This window comes from Solanum dulcamara, chromosome 3 (assembly GCF_947179165.1).
Source record: "Solanum dulcamara chromosome 3, daSolDulc1.2, whole genome shotgun sequence".
In the NCBI taxonomy this organism is placed as follows: Eukaryota; Viridiplantae; Streptophyta; class Magnoliopsida; order Solanales; family Solanaceae; genus Solanum; species Solanum dulcamara.
In genome coordinates this window covers 29,330,195-29,351,634 of record NC_077239.1, presented here as the reverse complement: position 1 = coordinate 29,351,634, position 21,440 = coordinate 29,330,195, and positions in this window count along the sequence as shown.

Sequence of the window (21,440 nt, the reverse complement as noted above, 5' to 3'; positions counted from 1 at the left end):
CCAACTCCCAGACAGATTCTATTTGATGGGATGGGAAAAAAACTAATTTTTATAAAAGAAACTTTCTAAATTTCCCCACTTCTTAGTTTTCCTTCTTGATGTCAAAAAACAAGAAACACAATAAATTTGGATTTTCTTAATTTGCCTTTTTCATTATTATTTTTTTGGCTATATAGCTTTACTTTTTAAGCTACTAAAAAAAAGTTTTTTTCTATGAAACTCTCAAAATTATCAAGAACGGAACTTTGATAAATCTGCTCTGATACAAGTTGATAAGAATCAGGTTATTTTGAATAAACAAAAAAATAATACGAAAGAAAAAATAACTAGATTAACGACAAGAATTGAAAGATATGTGAAATTGGAGAATAAAATTCTCGAAAGATGTTCTAAGAACCCTAACTGATTCTTAGTATTAAAAAATTAGCACACTAAAACTAATTTATAATACTAATAGAGGCAATTCAAGAACCTAGATCAAAAGGTGATCTAGACCCCTATTTTGGAAAAATAGAGACAATAATTAGTATAAGACTAATTACCTTCTTAATTAACGAATAAGAAATAATCTTACATCCTAAGAATCGTTCTTATAAGATTGTAAGATAAATCTCAAGTAGTCGTACACAAATGTGTAAAGAAGAGAAACTCTCAATTCATTATAATATTGTCTAACAAAAATAATGAAATCTACCCCTATATATAGGAAAAATCTATCCCAAAAAAGATAGGGATTCAAATCCTACTTTTATGGAAATAATAACTAGAAAACTTTAAACTAGAAAACTTTTAAACTGAAAAATTTTAAACTAGGAAACTTTAAACTATAAAACTTTTAAACTACGGAACTATGAAACTTTTAAACAAGGTAACCTTAAACTAGGAAAACATATAAAAATAATACCAAAAATTCTTCCTAAGGGAATAAGAAAAAGTTTCCAACTTTGACCAAAATATGTGGGCCCTTTCCAAGCCACTTGCACGTGACTTTTTCCTCCTTTTATGTGAGGATTTTACGCTCCTTTTTTTGGATGTGGTCCCCAATCTTCTTTCATTTGGACTTGGATTTGAACCATAAAAAAATGTGTAACACTTAGTCTATTCTTTTCCACTATTCTTAGACTCATTCAAGGACTTTTCTTCCATGATAAGCATCTTCGTGATTATCTCTTGTAGCCCAACATCTTGTCTTGCAACTAATTATCTTAAGACCTTGATGATGATCTTCTTAGTGATTATATAGCATCATCCTTATCATGGAGCTATTAGAAGGAGAGAAATGTATGATAAGAAATTATCAATTAATAAGATAATATATTTCAAATTACAGAGAGAATTAATATGTGGTAGGAATATTTATATAATTAGGTATTTATTTTTAACTAAAAATTACATAAATCACATAACTCTAAGACTTAATTACATTCTATCCCTACTATTTTCTTAATTACAAAAATCCCTTATTTTTGGTGACTTTTAGATACGTAGCAAGCCATCTGGATACATAGGGGCCTGATATATTAGCATCCAATCAGTTGTGTTAAATAAGGAAAAATAAATGTAAAACCTAATTAAAATTCCATAATACCCGTGGTAACGTATTTCACACAGCTAATCAACCCATCCTATCTAGTAATAGATTCAACGTATTCAAATTTCAAATTTCTTCAAGCAGAGCATCAAAAATCCTTATAATTTTGAATCACAATTTTAAAATATTTGTAAAAATATATCATGAATATCTCAATTTTGCTGAGACATTCAGGAATATGGGAATCTAATATGAGGTGTGAATGATACAAAAGTGTTGGAATCATTGTTGGAAAACATATTTTGTTTGTGAATTTAAATCAACCATTGCAATTGAATTTGTGATTGATAAATCAAAAAAAAAAGATTGAGATCTGATACGTTGTACAAGGTAATTTGTCTATAATGACTATTCAGAATGTCATGGGAGTGAAGTTTCATGTAGAGGTGAAGAAAAATGAGCCTAGATTTGCAATATATCCACTGTGCATAAATACATCAGATAAAGAGCCTAGTGAGATACATTCTTTTTATGCAACATTTGGAGCCATTGTTTGTGTCAAATGTTTTGAAAAGGATGCTCATGCTCTTAGTTTGGTAGAGTCAAACAAGGTAATACATGTTATTTACTTAAATTGGAAGTAACAAACTACATCGCTGATACAAGCAATGCAGATTTGAAGGAGAAACAGTTGGATAATGATAAAGCAACGCTAGTCACTGTAATTGCAAAATATAAAATTGAGAATAACTTCAATTTCAGAGTAAAAAGATGTGATAATAAAAGGTATTGAGTTACCTATAGCGTGCTATGTAATTGAATTTTTTATGTTGTGTTTTTTGGATGGTTGGATTGGTCATGATACATTGTTATTTATGTATCTTGTCCTAAATAATTAGTACTCTATACTTAGCTGATACACTAACAATCAATTGTTGTGCATAAGATGCTAATTGTGAGTTAGATACATTATTGTGTGGTATAGTTAAGCTTAAGAGTGGTAGCTATATAGACACTTATCGATACCGGTATCAGCCAATCTCGGTCCGGGTCTGGTTTCATACCGGTCTGGTTCGTGTCGCTGGGTAGCGGGTAGGGGGGTCCGGGATAGGGAACAGGACAGGGGGAATTACTAGATCATCCTGGTCTGGAAGTTCTAGGTCAAAAGGTTTTTTAAAAAATTAATAAGACAGTCATTGGGGTAGACGCTAGGTGGGACCCCCTAATGAATATTTCGGCCAAATAGCCCCCAAAACACCCCCTACCCCTTATTTTTTTTATCACCCTAAACTTTATAAAATATACATTTAGGTCGAATTTTTAAACTGTAACCCCCCCCCCCCCACCCCTTCACAATTTATTCACACTAAGTTCTATTCTTTCAACTCTCTCAAGGGTTCTAAATTTTGATTAGTTTGAAAATTTTGGTGGATCATTTTGGAGACACTCACAAATTCTATCAAACTTATTTTCCACATAAGGGGTCACAAATGACAACGTGGCACCCGAATCAAGCAAAACATTAACGAATTAGCAGGTGATGCACCTACTTAGGGTCAAGTAGGTGATGCAGTAGCTTGGGATGGACCCCACCTGCCATGTGGCAACCTTGGATTGGCCGCATGGATGTGGTGGTCCAATAACGGCTGGAAATGTATCACCCTTAGGGGCTAACACGTGTCACCTTCTAAGGTGTTATATATATATGTATAAGATGACTAAGAAGTCATTCTTCATCCATTTTACACTTAGAATATGAGAGAAAATCTTGGAGAGAAAGAGAGAGTAGCTACGACAGCAAGAAGGGAACAAGATAAGCTCTCCAATTTTTCTTTGTAAATTCATTACCAAGGGTTTCCTACGATGATGTGAAGGTATTTGAAAACGTGAATTACTTGTTTGGGGCAGCGAGATAGGGTCCAACGAACAACAATCTACTTTCAATCCTTGTTCTTGTTCTAGACTTGAAAAAAATTAGAAAGAAAGGAGAAAGAGAGCCACGGCCTTAGCAGCAAGGTAGGACCTCCATTTTTGCTCCGTAATTAATGACCTAAGGTATTATTAGATCACGTAGAGGTATTTAACAAAGTAACTTACTTATTTGGGGCAGCAAGAGAGGGTAACAAGCATCCCCCAAAGTTTCAGTCGCATTAAGAAGCTTTCGAGGCAAGTTTTGACAAGGTAAGGGTCTCCCTTTCTAGTTAGAGTTAATGATGTTGTTATGGAGTATATTAATTATGTTAAATGAAGCTGGAAGTAGGAAAAATTGCATAAGTATGCTGGACGTTATGAACAAACAAAATCAAAGTTGTTCTAGCCGAGTTAAAGTTGCGTAGTGTTTTTATGATTGTGGTATTGTCTTTGGAGATGGTTTGGTTACGTGTTGCAGGGATGGAAAGTGTTTCAAAAGGGGTGTGGGTACTTCTGCTGTGTAATGACCCTAAAGGTCATTTTTTGGAATTTTTGTAGAATGACCATTTTACCCCTCCTTTTAGATGCCCTGAGTCATTTCTAATTGTTACCGGGTGTTCATTTTTAGAAAATCCCATGAAAAGTTAAGTCCTTAGAAATTTTGAGTTTTCATAAGCTTTAAGTATTAAAAAGTGGTATTTGGGGTCAATTGGAGCTACGAGTCTCGGAATAGAATTTCGTCGATTCCAACAGCTCCAAAATGTCGAAATAGGCTTAGGAGACTTTATGGGATCAGTTTTGGAGTTGTAACAAAGATTTGAGGCATTGAGTTGAGAATTTGAGGAACTTTAAGCCAAGGTTTGACTTTGGTCAACTTTTGGAGTTTCGATGCTCGGAATGGAATTCCGACGACTCCGTTGGATTCAGGAGATGGTTTTTGGTCTAGAAGAAGTGTTGGTTGAATTTTTAGAGTTCCCAAGTTCATTTTGGTATTTTGAAGGCCTAAGTTGGTTTAGTTGTGACTTTTCGAGGTTTGGGTCAACGAAATCTCGAATTCAAATTCTGATGGTTCCATCAGCTCCGGAATGACCAATATAGGCTGGTAGCACTATTGGAATGACTATCGAGGCAATCGATACGAGTTTGGGGCCATTTGGCACTTTTGACTTTGAAACTTAGCCTATGGTTGACTTTGGTCAGCATTCTTGGAAAACGCGCTCGAATGAAAATTCTGATAGCGTGGTTAGTTCTGTAATATCGATTTTGGTCAGGAACGACCTTTCGTTTGCTTCCCGAGCTAATATTGAGGCCCATTGTGGAAAATGACACTTGGATGTGGGACTCACTTTTTATTAAAATAAACTCGTATGGGAATTCTGAATACGCCATTGAGTCTGGAATGTCGAATTTAGTGTGTTTTCATATTCGGTTTATTTTTATCGGGTTTCGAACGAATTCCGAAGGTTCGTTTGGAGACTTTAAATTGTGGAAAAAAATCAGAAAAAAATCTGCAACGAGTACAGATTTTCAGATTTTCTCCTCAACTTTGAACCCTCATAACTTGAGTTCTAGAGCTCCAATTTTGGTGATTCAAAGCCAGTGTGTTCGGAAAGTTCATGGCTACGCATTGGAGTTCTTGGAGACTACTGGGTACTCTTCGTTTGAGGTAAATTCGTGTTATAGCAGCTGCCCTTTCTATTTTCGGAATTAATTTTTGTTGAATTTTGAGAATTTAGTTCTTGACCTATATAAACTCGATTTTGGTGATTCAAGGGTCTAAATTCAGAGAATTTTGTGAGGAATATCGTGGTAATATCAGAAACGTGAGGAGCAGCTTCATTTGAGGTAAAAATGCATTTTAAGTTACTGATTTAGTCATTTTCGGAATGAAATTTTGTGGAATTTTGGAAGAGTGTATCTTGGTCAATATAACTCCGTTTTGAGTGATTATTGAGGCTATATTGTGGGGTTTTTTGCAAGGAACATCATGGTGTAATTTGTTTTGATTGAAAGAGTTTCATTTTTGAGAAATTGATGCATAAAGAGGCTGCCTTGTTTGTTTTCTTAGTTTGAAAATGTGAGAATTGATTTTTTAATCGTCTTGCGTTATTTTTCCACCCCGAATTGTGTTATAAATCTTATTTGTGAACTTGGGGTGACGTTTAGAACTTGTGTTGGGGGTCAAATCTGAAATTTTGGATGCGGGTCCCATATTTCCCGTTAAGACTCCAAAAATTGGTCCATCTCCAAAAATTATGAAATTAGTGTATGAACGACCGTATTGACGTCGTGGTTCTATTTTTGACATCTTGGAAACATTCTGTGGTAGTTCAGAAGGAAAAAGCTCCGACACAGTGATTTGGAGCCCGTGTGTTTAGCCTACAGGTAGGCTACAGTTCTACCTTTCGTTAGATTGAGCTGGAATGTGTGAAAGCATGTTGAAATAGTTGGAATTTGGGTTGGGTAGTTTGATTGTATATCTTAGGTGTTAGAAATCATGCTTTAGGCTTATTATCGGATTTTTGGATATTTAGAAGCATGTGTATCTTGTCGTTATTTATTAGTATTATAAGGAGAGTTGAATGAGCATGTTGTTGATACGGTGGGGTATGTTGGCCTTAGTATAGGATGTAAACTTGCTTTAGATGTCCTAACGTCACTCCGGTAGACTTAGATCCTTGTAGAATGGTGTAGAGGGCTAGTGCCTGGTAGTTTGGCCTTAGCTAGGCGTTACTCTTGCTCTTAAAAATACCATCATCCATAACTCGGTATAATTGTGACTTTTTTGATGCGTCGGCAACACTATATTTCGTGATCGTTGACTTTGGCTCCAGTTTCGGTTTTGGCGGCATATTGGTTGACTCATTGGGAAGGGGACTCTCACTACTATTATTGTTTAGTTCGAAAGGAGAATATTTGGTACCATAGGATAAAATATCTGTGAGCATCCGGGTACCCAGTCCCAGCCTCCATTCTGAATTATCGGGGAGTATCCGGGTACCCAGCCCCGGCCTCTGCTGACTTGCTAGTATGACGAGCATCCGGGTATCCAGTCTTGGCCTCAATCATATATATGTGTTACGGCGAGCATCCTGGTACTAGTCCAAGCCTCGACCGCACTGATGTAATACGGCGAGCATTTGGGTACCTAGTCCCGGCCTCAACCGCACTTATGTATGATGGCAAGCATCCGGGTACCCATTCCCGACCTTGGCCACTTTGAGCATTCGGGTGAGCATTTGGGTCCCAGTCCCAGCCTCGACCCCTAAGTCACTACTATATTGACTGACTCTTAGAGATTATGGGTTTGGAAATTATATAGTACTTCGGCTCTTAACATCTCAGATTCTTGGTTCCTAGCCCTGGTAGTTGTAGCTATTCTGTGTACTTGGCGGGCTTATGGGGGTTCATCCGGGTTTTTATTTAACTTGAGCACGAGTGTGCTGACTGGGCTTATGGGGGCCTAGTTGGGTATAGTTAGTTGTAGTTCTCATAGGTATTACTCTTTCCCCCTTTTATGCTTATGTTGACTCCTATTTAGGCTATTCCTCTTTTTCATATTGTTTTTACCATTTCTGCTTAGTCGGCCTATGATGCCACTGGGTACCTGTTGTCTTGGTACTCATACTATACTCTGCATCTACTTTCATGATGCAGGACCGAGCACCAGCTATCGACGTGGATAGATCGAGCCTGTTATAGTCAACTTCGGAGACTAGGGTGAGTACTTGGCATTTTTGGATCATTCCTATCTCCTTCAGCATAGATGGCCCGTTTTTTGCCTTCTGAGACTAACGAGTTGTTATATATAGTTTTGGTCCACTTTCGGGACTTGTACTCATATTTTATTTTGTAGCAGCTCTGTACTTGTGACTTCCAGGTTCTGGGAGGGATCTTTAGTTGTTTAAAATATGTTTTGGTTTACTTCCGCTTATTCATTCTGTTTACTTTTATAATTCGATACTCTTATTTAGTTTCTGCCCTCAAACCCATTACTTGAAGTTTCGGGTTGACGGGTTGGCTTACCTACTAGAGGGTTATAGTAGGTGCCATCATGACCTAAGGAATTGGGTCATGACAAGTTGGTGTCAGAGACCCAGGTTCATTGGTCTCATTTGTACATAGCTAACATCTAGTAGAGTCTCGTGGATGGGTGCGGAGACGTCCGTAACTTATCTTCGGGAGGCTACATGATGTCATTAGGAACATTCTCTATGTTGTATCATTTCATGCAGTGTTGTATCTTATTGATTTTGTGAAATCTCATTTGTTACAGTCTTTTACAGGAATGGTTCGTACGCGTGGTACCACTGGTCGTGATAATGCACCAAGGCTTGGCATGCCTAGAGGTCATCTTCGTGGGATAGGTAGGGGAGCAGCACCAACTCCCGACCTGGAGATAGAGCCGAAGCTGGTAGATGAGCATTAGGACGCTCCTATTCCTACTCAAACAAAGGGACCACCACCACCAGCACAACCTCCAGCTGCATCAGTTATGACCCCAGCACTATGGGCAGTGATTGTGCAGCTCCTCACGGCTATTAGAGTTGTACCACAGGCCCCAACCCCAGTATCGGGCATACCAGCACCGCGGGATCCACCCGTTCAGCCGACACCTGAGGTTCAACTGCCTTCACCAATTGTTGCACCTCCGCCAGCAGTTCCAGGGGGTATGATGTCATTACAGGATCAGAAGATGTTAGGGGTATTTCAGAGGCTGTCGCCCCCGATATTTTGTGGAGCCACTGGTTAGGATGCCATGGAGTTCTTGACTACCTGTCAAGAGCATATCCATTCCTTGGGTCTTGTAGAGTCTAGAGGCACCGACTTCACTGCTCACCAGTTCAGAGGGGCAGCCAGACAGTGGTGGCGCTCTTATTTGCAGTCCAGACCAACTGGGTCACCACCATTGATATGGGCCCAGTTCTTAGAGATTTACTTGGCTCGATATATCCCTAGGAGTGTTCATGACCGACTTCAGGATTAGTTTACTCAGTTGGAGCAAGGCCACATGACGATTGCAGAGTATGAGGCTAGATTTCATCAGCTTTCCCGACATGCCACTATGATTCTACCCACTGAAGAGGAGCGGGTATGATGTTTTGTGCGCGGATTGAGACCTTACCTGAGGTTGGGGACCGAGCACCTTATTTCTACGGGCCGTCCTTTTCTAGATGTGGTAGATCATGCCCGCATGATCGAAATTATTCATCGCCAGGCCCAAGGGGGCAGCGATAAGAGACCCAAGCATCAGGATGGCTTCAGTGGGTCCCATTCTAGAGGCCTTGATAGTTATGACAGGCCCCGCCAGCAATTTCAGCAGGATAGGTACCAGCAGAGTCAGTCTAGCCGACCGATTTAGGCCACCCTACCAGCAGTTGAGGGTAGTCAACCCTGTTCGGGGGGTTCCATCATAGGGAAGAGCTTGAGGGGATCAGGTCTACTTTCTTCCTACTACAGACGAGTTATCACGGGTCGCTCAGCTTTAGGATATTTATATTATGGCTCATTGGAGCACTAGGCTAAGGAGTTTCTTGGCCGGGCTAGACCGTTGGTAGTAGCACCACCTCCACCAAGAGGTATAGATCGGGGTCACGGCCATAGCGATGGTCAGCAAGGTATTCAGGGAGGTTCCCGAGGAGGCAGGTCAGGTGGTAGGGTGAATGTTCATGGGGGAGGCCGATAGGGCCACTTCTATGCTGCTCCAGCGAGGGCAGAGGCTGAGGCATTAGATGATGTTATCATAGGTACTATCCTTATTTGTCAGCAGACTGCTTCAGCTTTATTCGATCCAGGTTCCACATATTCCTATGTGTCTATATATTTTGCTCTATATTTGGGTATTCCTTATGAGTTACTTGAGGTCCCATTACATGTTTCGACCCTGGTAGGGGATTCTTTATTAGTGGATCAGGTTTGTATATCCTGTGTGGTGACTATTCAGGGGCATGAGACTCGGGTAGATCTTATTTTACTTGATATGTTGGACTTTGATGTTATTTTGGGCATGGATTGGCTATCCCCTCATCATGCGGTTTTGGACTATTATGCCAAGACCGTTACATTAGCCATGTCTGGTATTCCCCCAGTCTTGTGGCAGGGTGTTTATATTCGCTCACCGACTGGAATCATATCTTTTATGCGGGCCTGATGGCTAGTTGCGTCCGGGTGCTTAGCGTACTTAGCTTATGTCTATGATGTGTCCAGCGAGGCCCCTACTATTGATTTTGTTCATGTGGTTAGGGAGTATATTGATGTCTTCCCTACTGACCTACCTGGTCTATCCCCAAGAGAGATATTGACTTTGCCATAGATTTAGAGCCGGGAACTAAGCCTATTTCTATACCACCTTATAGTATGGCCCCTGCAGAGCTCAAGGAGCTCAGCGTGCAGCTTGAGGATCTTCTAGGTAAGGGATTTATTCGCCCGAGTATATCGCCGTGGGGTGCGCCCATCTTATTTGTTAAGAAGAAAGATGGGACTAAGCGGATGTATGTTGATTACAGGCAGTTGAATAAGGTGATGGTGAAAAACCGTTACCCCATACCTCGTATCAATGATCTATTCGATCAGCTTCAGGGTGCGACCATGTTTTCTAAGATTGACTTGAGGTCTGGCTACCACCAGTTGTGGATTAGAGCAGCCAACATTCCTAAGACTGCTTTTCGGACTCGCTATGGCCACTATGAGTTCCTTGTGATGTCTTTTGGGCTTACTAATGCCCCCGCAGCTTTTATGGACCTTATGACTTGAGTATTCAGGCCTTAGCTTGACTCCTTCATGATTGTATTCATCGATGACATACTGGTATACTCGCGGAGTAGGGAGGAGTACGCACAACACTTGAGGGTTGTGCTCCAGACTTTGAGAGATCAGTAGCTTTATGCTAAATTCTCAAAGTGCGAGTTTTGGTTGGAGTCTGTGGCATTTCTAGGACACGTGGTATCCAGAGAGGGTATCAGAGTGGATCCGATGAAGATTGAGGCTATTCGTGGTTGGGCTAGGCCCATATCTGTTACTGAAATTCAGAGTTTTGTTGGATTAGCTGGGTATTATAGATGATTCATTGAGGGTTTCTCTACTATTGCAGCCCCATTGACCCGTTTGACCTACCAGGATATTCCTTTTGTGTGGTCTGAGGAGTGTGAGTCGATCTTTCGAAAGCTTAAGGAGTTGGTTACCACCTCTCCTGTTCTGAATCTACCAGTTGAGGGAGAGATCTTTTCGATATATTGTGATGCTTCTGGTGTAGGTTTTGGGTGTGTACTGATGCTGCGTGGCCAAGTTATTGCTTATGCTTCTAGATAGTTGAGAGTGCACGAGCGCAACTACCCCACCCATGACTTGGATCTGGCGGTGGTAGTTTTCGCGCTCAAGATATGGAGGCACTACTTATACAGAGTCCATTGTGAGATATATACAGATCACCACAGTTTATAGTACATTATGAGTCAAAAAGATCTTAATTCTAGACAGTGGTGTTGGATTGAGCTACTGGCCGATTATGGCATCTCTATTCTTTACCACCCGGGCAAGGCGAATGTAGTAGCAGACGCCTTGAGCCGGAAGATGGGGAGTATGGGTAGTTTATCTTATTTGTCTGCTGCGAAGCGACCCCTAGCCTTGGACATCCAGTATTTGGCTAATCGGATGGTCAGGTTGAAAATCTCAGATTCTGGACCGATTTTGACTTTTGTGGGAGCTCAATCATCTCTACTAGACCAGATTTTTGGCCGGCAGTTTGAGGATGGAGAATTGGTAAAGCTTTGAGAGTTAGTATTGCGAGGTGAGGGTGGCCAGGCTTCTATAGAGCCGGATGACATACTACGGTTCGATGGTCGCCTTTATGTTCCCAGAGTTGGAAACTTTATTCAGTTGATCCTTCACGAGGCCCACTATTCCAAATATTCTATCCATCCGGGCACCGCAAAGATGTATCGAGATTTGAGACAACATTATTGGTGGAGTGGTATGAAAAGAGATATAGCTGAGTATGTATCCCATTGTTTAAGTTGCCAGTAGGTTAAGGTGGAGCATCAGAGGTCTGGTGGAGTCTTTCAGAGATTACCCATTCCCAAGTGGAAATGGGAACGAATTACCATGGACTTCGTGATGGGATTGCCTCGATCATCCAGAGGTAATGATGGTATTTGGGTCATCATTGATCGATTGACCAAGTTAGCGCATTTCTTGCCGGTACGGTCCAGTTTTACTGCAGATCGTCTAGTTCGAATCTATATTCAGGAGGTGGTCCGTCTGCACGGGGTACCGATATCCATTATATCAGATAGGGGATCTCAATTTACTTCTAGTTTTTGGAGGGCCTTTCAGAGAGAGTTGGGCACCCGGGTTGATCTTAGAATGACATTTCATCCACAAACCGATGGTCAGTCAGAGCGTACTATTCAGGTTCTGGAGGATATATTGCGAGCTTGTGTATTAGAGTTCAAGGGTCATTGGGAGCAGTACTTAGCTTTGGCAGACTTTGCATACAACAACAGCTACCACTCTAGTATTCAAATGGCCCCATTTGAAGCCTTATATGGTAGGCATTGTCATACTCCAGTTGGTTGGTTTAAGTCTTTAGAATTTGGGCCACACAGTACCGATTTACTTTGGGATGCCATAGCCAGAGTTTGGGTTATTCAAGAGAAGTTGAGGACAGCTCAGAGTAGGCACCAGAGTTATGTTAATCGCAGGCGTCGACCCTTGTGCTTCTAGGTAGGAGATCGGGTGTTCTTACAGGTATCACCCTTGAAAGGCATGATGAGATTCGGCAGGCGGGGTAAGCTTAGCCCCAGGTATATCGGGCCATTTGAGATTCTGAGGAGAGTTGGAGAGGTTGCTTATGAGTTGTCTTTTCCACCAATATTTTTAGCTATACACCCTATTTTTCATATTTCTATGCTGCGCTAGTACATTCCAGATGAGTCTTACGTGCTTTAGTATAACTCTATTGAGTTGGATGATCGCCTGACTTTTGTTGAGGATCTAGTTGCTATTCTAGCCAGAGATGTTCGCCAGCTTCGTTCTAAGTCCATCCCTATGATTAAGGTCCAGTGGAGCCATCGTCCGATCGAGGAGGCTACATGGGAGACCGAGCAGGAGATGCGGGAGCAATTTCCCAGCTTATTTGACTCTCCAGGTATACTTTTTTCCTTACTTTCGCGGACGAAAGTTCTTTTAGTAGTGGATATTGTAATGACCCTAAAGGTTATTTTTTTTGGAATTTTTGTAAAATAACCATTTTACCCCTCTCTTTAGATGCCCCGAGTCATTTCTAATTGTTACCGGGTGTTCATTTTTAGAAAATTCCATGAAAAGTTAAGTCCTTGGAAATTTTGAGTTTTCATAAGCTTTAAGTATTAAAAGTGGTATTTTGGGTTAATTGGAGCTACGTATCTCGGAATGGAATTCTGTCGATTCCAGCAGCTCCGAAATGTCAAAATAGGCTTAGGAGACTTTACGGGATAAGTTTTGGAGTTGTAACGATGATTTGGGGCCTTGAGTTGAGAATTTGAGGAACTTTAAGCCAAGGTTTGATTTTGGTCAACTTTTGGAGTTCCGATGCTCAGAATGGAATTCTGATGACTCCGTTGGATTCGGGAGATGGTTTTTGGTCTAGAAGAAGTGTTGGTTGATTTTTTAGAGGTCCCAAGTTCATTTTGGTATTTTGAAGGCCTAAGTTGGTTTAGTTGTGACTTTTCGAGTTTTTGGTCAACGAAATCTCGAATTCAAATTCTGATGGTTCCATCAGCTCCGGAATGACCAATATAGGCTGGTAGCACTATTGGAATGACTATCGAGGAAATCGATACGAGTTTGGGGCCATTTGGCACTTTTGACTTTGAAACTTAGCCTATGGTTGACTTTGGTCAACATTCTTGAAAAACGTGCTGGAATGAAAATTCTGACAGCACGGTTAGTTCTGAAATGTCGATTTTAGTCAGGAAAGACCTTTCGTTTGCCTCCCGAGGCTCCCGAACTAATATTGAGGCCTGTTGTGGAAAATGACACTTGGATGTGGGACTCACTTTTTATTAAAATAAACTTGTATGAGAATTATGAATACGCCATTGAGTCTGGAACGTCGAATTTAGTGTGTTAGCATATTCGGTTTATTTTTATCGGGTTCCGAACGAATTCCGAAGGTTCGTTTGGAGACTTAAAATTGTGGCAAAAAATGAGAAAAAAATCTGCAACAACGAGCACACATTTTCAGATTTTCTTCCCAACTTTGAACCCTCATAACTTGAGTTCTAGAGCTCCATTTTGGGTGATTCGAAGCCCAGTGTGTTCGGGAAGTTTATGTCTACGCATTGGAGTTCTTGGGGACTGCTGGGTACTCTTCGTTTGAGGTAAATTCGTGTTATAGCAGCTGCCCTTTCTATTTTCGGAATCAATTTTTGTTGAATTTTGAGAATTTAGTTCTTGACCTATATAAACCCGATTTGGGTGATTCAAGGGTCTAAATTCAAGAGAATTTCGTGAGGAATATCGTGGTAATATCATCAACGCGAGTAGAAGCTTCGTTTGAGGTAAAAATACGTTTTAAGTTACTGATTTAGTCATTTTCGGAATGAAATTTTGTGGAATTTTGGAAGAGTGTATCTTGGTCAATAAAACAAACAAGGCAGCCTCTTTATGCATCAATTTCTCAAAAATGAAACTCTTCCAATCAAAATAAATTACACCATGACACAAACTCTTCCAATCAAAACAAATTACACCATGACACAAATTACAAATGTACACAACACACAAAGAGAAAGACTAGCTAAATCCACCAGCTCTCATAAACTTGACGGGTACGCTTGTGTATAAGTCCAAAAGTAACCACTGAACAAACTCCCATAAGCTCAACAGGAGCAAGGATATTTAAAGTAAAATAAGAGAATGTGATGAAGTACAACAATGCCACAACTTTTCGCGGACTTAAACCAAACCATTCTGAAAATTTGAAGCTTTAACCAAAGCTGAATGAAAGTTAAGAACCTGAATGAAGAATCTCAGAGTACTAGGGGCTTGAACCGAGATTTGATAATAACCAAGGACATGAACCAAGGTGTATATAATCATGGACTCAAACTACGTGCAAAATAGACCTAGGACTTAAACTAAGGTAATAGTAACTAAGGACTCGGACTAAAGCTAGTGAGTAGCGGTGGACTTGAACCAAGGCTGATAAAGGCGGTGGACTCAAACCACAGTTAAGTAAGGCTAGGGACTAGAACAGAGGCAATAATACCAAGGCAAGGACTTGAACCCCGCCCGGTGGAGTGAATTGGGATTTGAACCATGAACAGAGGCGAATCGGTCAGAATCAGGCTCCATAGCCAACCTAGCATCACGGGCAGTACTCCCCTATCTGAGTGCCATCAATAAATCACTCCATCTAGAACCACATCCAACCAGAATTGATGAATAGACTTTCGAAACCAAGAATCAAGTGCCACGGGACCAATAGAAGAATAGGACATTAAGAAGGTGAAGTTCCAAAGCTGTGTTACCACCTAGCTAAAGCTATGACTATCAGACTCAAGTCTGCTACATCAGTCTACAGGGAGCTAAGTTGTCCAAACTGACGTCGGAGAAGTTCTAAGGCCCAATGGAACCAAAATCACATAAGTCTAAGGCCATACTAGTCTAAGCCTAAACTAAGGCAAAACATGCTTCCAAAGACATAAACCAAAGGCACAACACACACCACAAGGTATAAATAATCAACAATAATAGGAGATATGCTTTTATAGCCCAAATTCCCCAAAAATAGAGCCTACGACATTAATTCTAGAAATTTACCATGATTAACACCCAAACCCCTCTAAGGTCATACAATTCAATATATAAATGCCTAAACATGATTAGTCAAAAGAGGGGAAAACCATAGCCTACCTGTAGGCCGACCGCACGCTATCCCACTCAAGGAACCGCACCTTTTCCCTTTCAAAGGGTCTCCAAATGCTACCATGCTACAAATAATGGAATCACAATGGCAATACATTTGTTATGACATTAAAATTATCGAGTTTAGAGACGGGTCAATTTTAGAATCAAAAATCAACAATTGTGGCAACTACTTTGTAACTTACGGAATTTAATATGAGAATAGGTCCCAAATGCTAAGATAGCTTGTGCTTCAAAAGGGAACACAATTCATACAACCAAACAACTACAACACCAATAAGCACCAAAATTCTTATCTAAGCACAAGCCCACTAAAGTCGCAAGGAAAAGGGAAACTTACCTCAAATTAAGACTTTAATCCAAATTGTGAACACACCACTAGATTCCCCTAAAAAATCCACGCAACTTAGCTTTTTGAATCAACCACATCACCCAAATATAGAGAGAAAAATCGAGTTTCAAAGTTATGGAAAAAATCTGAAAATGGGACCAAAAATAGTCCTTTGATGTCGCAACAGCGAACCATTGATGATTGCTTAAGGGACCATCTCAAAGAGGTTGGGATCGCTTAAGCGGCACAAGATCTCTTAAGTGACCAGTCACTATAGAGACAGGTTTGTCCCTTAAGCGACACTCACCCAAGAGGGCTTGGTCGTTTTAGCGACCCCTGGCCACTTTAGAGACCAGGAGTCATTTTAGCGACGGCACCAGACCCAACTGGTGCAATATGAACTTTGGCATGTCCAAATCTCCGATGAGGTGTTCCAAATTCGTTCGGAACCACATGCACCCAAATGAGATATGCTACCCCACAAAATTTGATATTACGGACTCAATAGCATATTCAAAATTCCCATATGAGATTATTTTAACGTAAAATGGGTCCCACACCCAAGGGTCATTTTAAGCCTAATTCCCCAATGGGCCTCGGGATTAGACTAGAAGCCTCAAGAAGCGAACGAAGGGTCGATCTATACCAAACTCGATATTTCAAAACTAACCACGTTGTTAAAATTTCCATCCAAATGTGTTTTCCCAGAATATTGACCAAAGTCAACCATAAGCTAACTTTCAAAGTCAAAATTGCCAAGTGGCCCCCACTCATACCAATTGCCTCAATACTTGAGCCGACCTTGAAATTAGCCTAATTTTCCATTCTGGAGCTGATGGTACCGTCAGAATTCTCTTCTAAGGTTGTTTACCTAAAGTTAAGGCGACCAAACAGTTAGTGTCAGTAAGTCATAAATGACTTGGGGTCTCTACAAGAATGCTCTAAACTATTAAGTGAATGCTTTATTTTAAAAATGACTTAAACCGAACCAGTCTGAAAAGTTGAAGCTTTAACAAAAGACAAATCATAGTAAAGGACCTAAACCGAAGAATCATAAGATTACCTGGGACTTGAACCAAGATTTGATAATAACCAAGGACTTGAACCAAGGCGTAGATAATCATGGACTTGAACCACCTGCAAAAGAGACTCAGGACTTGAACCAAGATAATAGTTACTAAGGACTCGAACCAAAGCTAGTAAGTAGCAATAGACTTGAACAAAGGCTGCTAAAGGTGGTGGACTCGAACCATGGCTAAGTAAGGCCAGGGACTTGAATCGAGGCAATAATACCAAGACAAGGACTTGAACCCCACCTAGTGAAGTGAATTGGGGACTTGAAACATGAACAGAGGTGAATCCATCAAAATCAGGGTCAACGGCCAACCGATCATCAAGGGGGTACCCATAATCTGAGTGCCATCAATAAATCACTCCAGCTTGAACCACATCAAACCAAAATCGATGAACAGACTTTCAGAACCAAGAACCAAGTGTTATGGGACCAATAAAAGAATAGGACATTAGGGAGGTAAAGTTTCAAAGTTTTTTTCCACCTAACTAAACCTCAGACTATCATACTCAAGTCTACTACATCAGCCTACAGGGACCTAAGCTATCCAATACAAATGCCTAAAGATGCTTGGTCTAAGGAGGGAAAAACCTTAGCCTACCTGTAAGCCAACCACGTGCAATCCCGCTTAAGGAACCGGAGGTTTTCCTTACTGAAGTGTCTTCGAATGCTGCCAAGCTACCAACAATGGAATCATAATGTCAATATGATCGTTATGATATTAAAATTATCGAATTAAGATATGGGTCAATTTTAGAGTCAAAATTGAAAATTATGGGACCCGCTCCATGACTTATGAAATTTACTCCGAGAATAGGTCCCAAATGCTAAGCATAGCTTGTGCTTCAAAAGGGAACATAATTCATATAATTACAACACCAACAAGCACCAAAATTCTCATCTAAGCACTAGGGGTGTTCATGGTTCGGTTTTGGTCGATTATTGATTAAAACCATAACCAAACTAATTTAATCGGTTTTTAAATTTCTAAAACCATAACCAAACCAAGTAAAATAATAACAACCGATTTGGTTATTATCGGTTTGGTTCACTTTGGTTCGATTATTCATTTTATGACTAGCCAGGATAATTCAAATATTCTCTCTCTACATTCTTCAAATTTCTTATGAATCTCTTTTTTCCTCACGACCCACAAGGGCGAACGTTGTTGCATATTGAGGGAAAGATATGATGATGGCAAATCAGGTGGACCAAACTTGCAACACAGTTTAGATTTTAAACAACAAGTCAAATAGAGGTTCCAAAATACAAACAACTTTGTCAATTAAAATGAAAAAATTACATATTTAAACTAAACTAACTAGAGAATCCATAATATAATAAAAAGTTGGGCTTGGATTGTTGGACTTGCACATATGCTGCTTAGTGCTTACGACTTATTAGAATTTAGAGTTGGGCTTGGATTGTTGGACTTGGACATATTCTTTTAAGACATGGGCCTTAAAAATAAGTAGATCAAAATTAAATTAATAATTAAAAGATATAAAATATCTTTAATTATTTATGAAAAGCTAATATTATACATATAAGTAATTATAAATTTTATGTATATAATTATCGATTTGGTTCGGTTATTTATTCGGTTATTTTTTACTATAACCATAACCAAACCAAATATTATCGGTTTTTTAAATTTAAAACCAAACCAAACCAAATGTCGGTTTTTTTATTCGGTTTGGTTTTGGTTTTAACCAAAACTGTGAACAACCCTACTAAGCACAAAACCCACTAAAGTCGCAAGGGAAAAGGGAAATTTACCTCACACCAATCCCTTACTCCTAATTTTGAATACACCACTGGATTCCTCTCAAAAATCCATGCAACTTAGACTTTTGAATCACCAAAATCGCTCAAATATAGAGAGCAAAATCGAGATTCAAAGTTAGGGCAAAAATCTGAAAAAGGGACCAAAAGTAGGCCTCTGACTCGAAGAGCCGGGCATCGCTTTAGCGACACTCGTTCAAGAGGGCTTGGTCTCTTTAGTGACCCCCTGGCTGCTTTAGCGACCAGGTGTCACTTTCGCAACTGCACCAAAACCAGATGGTGCAATATGAACTTTGGCATATCCAAATCTCCGATGATGGATTCTGGATTCGTTCGGAACCCCGTGAGCGCAAACGATACTAAATCCACCAAATTCAACATTTCAGACTCAATGACATATTCAAAATTCTCATATAAGGTCATTTTAATAAAAAGTGGGTCTCATACCCATGTGTCATTTTGAGCCTAATTCCACAATGGGCCTCGAAATTAGATTGAAAGTCTCAAAAATTGAACAAAGGGTCGTTCTAGACCAAACTCGATATTCTAGAACTAACCACACTGTCAAAATTTTCATCCGAGCGTGTTTCCCAGAATATTGACCAAAGTAAACCACAGACTAACTTTCAAAGTCAAAAGCATCAAATGGTCCCAAACTCATACTGATTGCCTCGATACTCTGTCAACCATGCTACTAGCCTAATTTGGCCATTTAGGAGCTGATAGAACCATTAGAATTCCATTCCAAGGTCGTTTAGCTGAATTTATGGTCAAAATCAATTGTTTAAGTTATAAAAGCTCCAAAATAGGAAAATGGCCCTAAAACCCATATGAACGACCAGGCGATCAAACAGTCAGTGCCAACAAGTCATAAATGACTTGAGGTCACTACAGGAATGATCTAAATGACAAAATGAATATTTTATTTTCAAAAATGATCTAGAGGGTCATTAAAATTACATTAATATATATTAGTGAAATTAATGAGGTATCATGATATATATCAATGTATCAGAATATACATAACTATGTACCTCACTAGCTTTCTGAACAGGAGTTTATTCTTCAACTTTAGAAGCATCAACATCTTTGGGATCATTGTTTGTTACTTTCATAACACTAGGTGGTTTTGGTTGTTCAAAGATAGGATCAATCCTATTAGAGCCACCAACATGGCATGCTTGGACAAGATCGTCCTCTCAATTCGGAATTGATATGTCAGCACGATCCTTCATCTACAAACATAGATACATCAATATTTGTAACATACTATAAACACAATTGTTAGAAAATAAAACCATACCTTTATAGATGGATGAACTTCATTCCCAGTGGCATTCAACGTCTTAGTGTTGTTTGATTTGATAAGTGCCTCAAGACGATTGAACTTTCAGTCAATCTTAAAAAATCAAATTATAAAAATTAGAATGTATCTCTCTCTCTCTCTCTCTATATATATATATATATACACACTAAAACCTACATATTTCATTAATTTCTTAACATCCGATGTGATCATTTGTTTAGTTGGAACTGATGGATATTGAGGAACATCACATACACTTGCTACACCAATTGTCACCAATGGAATTTCTTAAGTGAACACTGACTTATTTAATAGCTGTGGAGATAGTTCAAATTTTTCTTTGATAGCCATTTCTACTGAAATTGGTTTTTTACCATGAACAATCCTCTTTCTTTTGGGAGGAGGTGGAGAAGATGTACCAACAACACGCCTGCACTTCCTTAACAACTGTTCAGATGGTTTAGAAGTAAAGTCCTCAAAATCAGGCTTTTCTTGAGGTTCCTCTTGGTTCTGCTTGACATCCGATGTTATTGGAATAGGCGATGTTGAAGTATCGATAGCTGAAACAACTTTAGTACTACATAAATCAAGTGCTTTAAGTTCCTCCTGTGTTGGCACTATGTTGGTGCACGCATTCTAAAAAAGATGTGTAAAATGACAACCCAATCACAGAAAAAGACAAAATGTATCATAAATAGTTTTAAGTTAAAATATACATTATTAAAATATTATAATGTGTAAATTGACTATACCAATTGAAACAATAATGAGGCTACGTAAAATAATTGATAGCATTAACCAAAAATTATTATACAATTTACCTCGCTGAACATGATAGTCATAAAAGTCTCATATTTGGCTTGACTCTAACAACACGCCAGTTCAAAATTCTAGGAATGTTATTTCCCTCCCTGACAACAATATCAGAATGAACTTGTGATGCACATTTATACATTCATACATTTAGTGTGGATGGCATGCGTCCTAATCGATACATTTGTTTAGCTGTGGTGAATTCTTGCCTCAAACTTTACATCAATTTTGAAAAGGCCAGTTGACCCCATGTAAATTGTTCATATCGACCATCTTCTACCGTTTTAAAATCAACTATTGATACTGGTGTATCACTGGGTTGAAAAAACACAATGTGGGTATAAAGTACAAAGTGGCCATCTGGATAGCATCTTCATTATTGTCCAATCTTTCTATCAAAAAATGGTGTTCCAAATGCCCTTTGCTTACACCTAAATGTGCACATGGAAAATATTTTTTCAACAACCTGCTTGGAGAAGCATTTGGGTATTGAAAATCATCAATATTAGTAGTGCATCTTAAAGCAATAATAATAGCAAAGTATTTGATGAAAAAACAAAGAATGTTTCCTTGGACGTGGTGAACATGCAATTTATCAGGATTTTTTTGCTCCAACTCAAGAACCAAGAGGCATTTAGTGATTTGTCCTTGAAAATTACATTGTGGTATATTCAGGTAAGGACAAAATATTGTTTGTTTGAATAACTTAATTCCTTCTTCTTTTATTGACGATTGGAAATCATCCACAAAATCTGTGGTGTAAGTTGTATCAAACCTCAAAAAT